At 38.9% G+C, this 4,338-nt stretch overlaps 1 pseudogene; it reads right to left on the minus strand.

Moving 5' to 3' along the window:
- Window positions 1-846: 846 nt before the first annotated feature.
- On the minus strand, window positions 847-3,920 carry LOC133087749 (exosome RNA helicase MTR4-like; annotated as a pseudogene).
- Window positions 3,921-4,338: the final 418 nt, after the last annotated feature.

Raw genomic sequence — 4,338 nt, forward strand, 5'->3', positions numbered from 1 at the left:
GTGTTCAGCAAGAGTTCAGCAAGGGCAGCGAACATGGAGGCCCTCAGGTCTCCATCATTCCTGATTTAGTTCCTTTCAAATTATCTTGCAGTATTAAAAAAATTTTTTAATCACGCATATGTATGTCTACACAGTATACTGTTAAGCTTAATTGTTTTTGAAGTTTACAAAAAAGAATAATATTCTGAATGAGTTTTCTAATAATTCCCCTCAATGATATTTTACCAAGATTAATCTTGTATATTCAGTGTAGTATAAAATTTCATTGTATTACTAGATCATAATTTGTTTACTCTCTTAGTGATGGGCTTTTAGTGTTGTTTCCAGCTTTTAGATATTACGCACAAGGCTACTGTGGAAGGTCTTATGCATGTCTCTTCTATTGCACATGTGGAAAAGTTTTTTTGTGTATGTAGGTATATCCGAATGTAGTTGCTTATTTATAGGGTACTCTAATGTTCAGTTTTTAAAGAAGACGGCAAACTTTTCTGGAGTGGTTATACACTCCTACCAGCAATATAAGAGATATTACTGATGTACATCCTCTCTGCTTGATGCTGTCAGACTTCTTATCTTTTGCCAGTTGAATTACAGAATGGTTAACTTGTGATCTTAATTTGCATGATTCTGATTAGTAATGATATTGAACATCTCTTCTTATGTTTATTTCTTCCTCTGTGAAATGCCTGTACATGTCATTTGCCTATCTGTGTAATTGTTTTAGTCCTTTTTTAGTGGATTTACTCTCTGGAGTTATTTTTATTTTTTTACTTTTTGCATTTGTAGTGAACTGTAATCAGACAGGTGGTGAACAATTTAAAATCCCACGTTCCTTTAGCTGACTCTTTATAAGTAGAGGCTGGCAGCAAACACAATATCTCTCTTGATATTGGTGATTCCTTCTACAAAGTTATTTTCCAGCTCAGTGTTTCCAATGGCTTTTGCTGCTTGACACATTTGTCGACGTAGTTCTTCCAGGTGCCTCATACAATGAATTATGCTGCCTTCAAAGACATCCGTCATTTTGCAGATATGGGCAAATGTAGTTCCAGCTGCTCAGGTATATACTACATCCATTAAGTGAGGTTTAAATGAGCTTAGGTAAGTCTCCTCATCAATTTCCAATTTGGCTTCTGCTGAAACTTTTGCAATTCTTTTAGTACATTCCTGCATTTGACAAAGTGGTCCTGCTAACTGCTCTGTTAATTTGGGCATATCACTAGAATTCTCTTGAAACACAAAGCAGCTTAGGTTGCCTGTTCTGCAGATACGTCATTGAAAAGGCCATTAAACATCATCTCAATTAGAAGGAGCTCATCAGCACTGCTTATTTCACAAGCCACTCATCCTTTCATCTCTATGACATCAGAAGATGTACATAGCAAATCCCAACCTCCTTAAAACACGTTTGCGACATTTGAATTCATCGATTTGTTGGACAGTTCTTGCTTTCTTTAGTTCTCACTTTGCAGATTTGAAGTCTATTGCAATCTGTGCTTTTTTTTCACGAAGTGTATACATAGTTTCCAAATTTGGATCATTGTGAAGTGGATGAGCATACATTCTACGCTCAAAAGCCTCTACTTTCTGGATGACTTTTTTTCAGTCCTTGATCTTGAATGCCCATGTCATCAATAGAATCTAATAAGGGAACACTATCAGGAAAACGTTTCTGAACTTCCAGTATTGATTTTAAAACACTGTCTATTGTCCAATGGTCGAAGGTCTTTAGGAATGTAAATCCTAACACTGCTGATAGCAGACAGGAGATGCACCAAAACTGGAACAACCTGCATCTCTCCTTTCACATCAGGTTTAGCTGGTTTTGCAGTCTCAGTAGCTGAATTTTTCAAGCTCTCTTTGCTACAGCGCAGAAGTACTTCTACTACATATAAAGGATCCAGTTCACCACAATTAGGCTTAGCATTTGATTTTTTTGAGAAATTCACCACTACACTCCAGCCAAAATCATCTCCTTCATTCTTTACCAAACAACCTGGTCATAGAAATGGTAAGCAATATTTTGGTTTGTGAATATATTCTTCAATTTACCCAATTTGGTAAGCTGTTGTCTAATCTTGTAGTAGATGACTACACTTTCTTCATCTGGTATTACTGTTTTATTATAGTGTTCTTCTGAGTTCTTTACCTTCTCTACTACTCCTGGAATTGCTCTATAGTGCTGAAACTGGTAGAAGGATTTTTCCAACATGTACTCAGGATTAATTTCTTCTACTCGTAGTAAGTTCAAAACCATGTTGTAGGTCAAACGGAAAGCACTATTTAGAGGATCAGCTGAGCCCTTAAGTAGTTGTTTTCCAATCATCTACCATAAGAATTACAATTCCTGTATCATCCATTACCCTCCCTCCAGCACAACCAGACATCTGAATGTATTCACCAGAGGAAATCCATCAGAAATCCTTCTGATCAAATTTTTGGGCATTCATAAATAAAACAGTTCTTGCGGCATGTTAATATCCATAGCAAAAGTTTCAGTGGCAAAAAAGGCCTTTATCAATCCTTCGGAAAAGAGAATTTCTATAGTTTCTTTCAAAATAGGAAGTAAACCACCATGGTGAATACCAATCTCTCACTTCAAGAGAGGAAGTACATGTTCAACCTGGGGGAGCTTTTTATCTTCATCTGACAAGCAGTCAATTGCATTACTGAATACTTCTTCACACACCTTTTCTTCATCTGGGTTGAAATCTAATTTGGTCATTTGAAGTGCATACGGTTCATAATCTTTCTTACTAAAACTGAAAATAATTACAGGTTGAAAATTTCTTTCCATAATCATCTTCACAATTTTGAACACATTTGATGGTCCTTTTATTCCTGTTTTTGGCCCTTTCTGATCTCCTTTTGCCAAATCACCAGCATCTCGAAGTACTTGCATCATCTTCTGTGAAGTCACCATTTTCATCAACTACAAGGTGCAGACCATCTCCCCCTGCTGGAAAAATGTAGTGCTGTAATGGAGTAGGCAGATAATCTGTGTAAATTACATGTCCAGGCTGTTTATGTAAGTGGCAAATCCATTCAGCAAACTGTCGGGCATTTGGAATAGTAGCCGAAAAAAAGACATAGTGAACATCATCAGGAAGCAAAATAATAGTTTCTTCCCACACGACACCACACTCTGAATCTCTTATGTAATGAATTTCATCAAATATGACCCAAGCAACTTCTCGCATAACTTCAGAACCTGTGTACAGCAAACATCTCAAAATCTCTGTGGTCACAGCAAGACAAGATGCTGTAGGATTAATAGTAACACCTCCAGTCATCAGACCAACATCTTGAAATTCTTCATACATTTCACGGTATTTCTTACTGAGGGCCTTAATTGGGCTAGTAAATATTACATGCTGTTTCTCCCTTAAGGCCAATGCAATGGCATATTCAGCGCATACAGTTTTTCCTGCTGATACATGTGCAGATATTAAAACAGACTGATTATTATCAACACACTGAATGGCTTCTCTTTGAAAAGCATCAAGAATGGATGGGTATTCCTTTACAGATTTAACCACTCGAGGTTTAAGTGGTAGATAATCTTCATCTGCAGGAAGTGCAACCTCATGTGTACACCCTTCTACAGTTTCAACTGATTGTACCTTGACTCTGGGCATCAAGTCTGACAAACTTAAGTCTTCAGTTATTGACTCTTCTACCCTGGGCTTCTTTCCGAAAATGGGTTCATCTGTGCCCTCGAAGTCTGCATCTCTCTTTTTTTTCCAATATTAGTTGACTCATTGTACTTTACCATCAAAACGTTTTCCAGCCTTTTCCGCAGCCCCTGGCAGCCCCTTCCATTTCCCCTTCTCCTTTTCCTTGTCTTTTTTGGCTGCTGGCGCAGTGGTCGAGTCGTCCCCAAACACGCTGAAGAGCTCATCCCGGAAACCGTCCGCCATCCTTCGGAGTTGCGAGACCAAATCTCCCTCCCACCCACGATGCTCCACGACCGCACTGACAGTGCCGCCAAGTGAAGCCTCAACAGGGGCCTGTGGGAGACAAAATTTTTGGAGTCACACAGCCGCTGAGACTTCTTCCCTGCCTCCTTTTCCTCCTCCGACCTTTCTTTTACCTTCCCAATCACTGGCGGATGAGCGGCTCCTTGGCTGAAGAGAGAGTGCAGCGAGGGTTCCCGGCAGGCAGCTGGAGTTCTTTTTAGATTCTTGAGACTAATCCTTTGTGATATGTATGTTAGATGTCACTTCAGTTATCTGTTGCTGTTTAACAAACCGCTCAAATTCAGTGGCTTAAATCAAGAATGATATATTATTTCTCTAGGCTCTAGGCTGAGCTGGGTGTTTTTGCTGCTTCATGTGG

Source organism: Eubalaena glacialis, chromosome 3 (assembly GCF_028564815.1).
Source record: "Eubalaena glacialis isolate mEubGla1 chromosome 3, mEubGla1.1.hap2.+ XY, whole genome shotgun sequence".
Classification (NCBI taxonomy): domain Eukaryota; kingdom Metazoa; phylum Chordata; class Mammalia; order Artiodactyla; family Balaenidae; genus Eubalaena; species Eubalaena glacialis.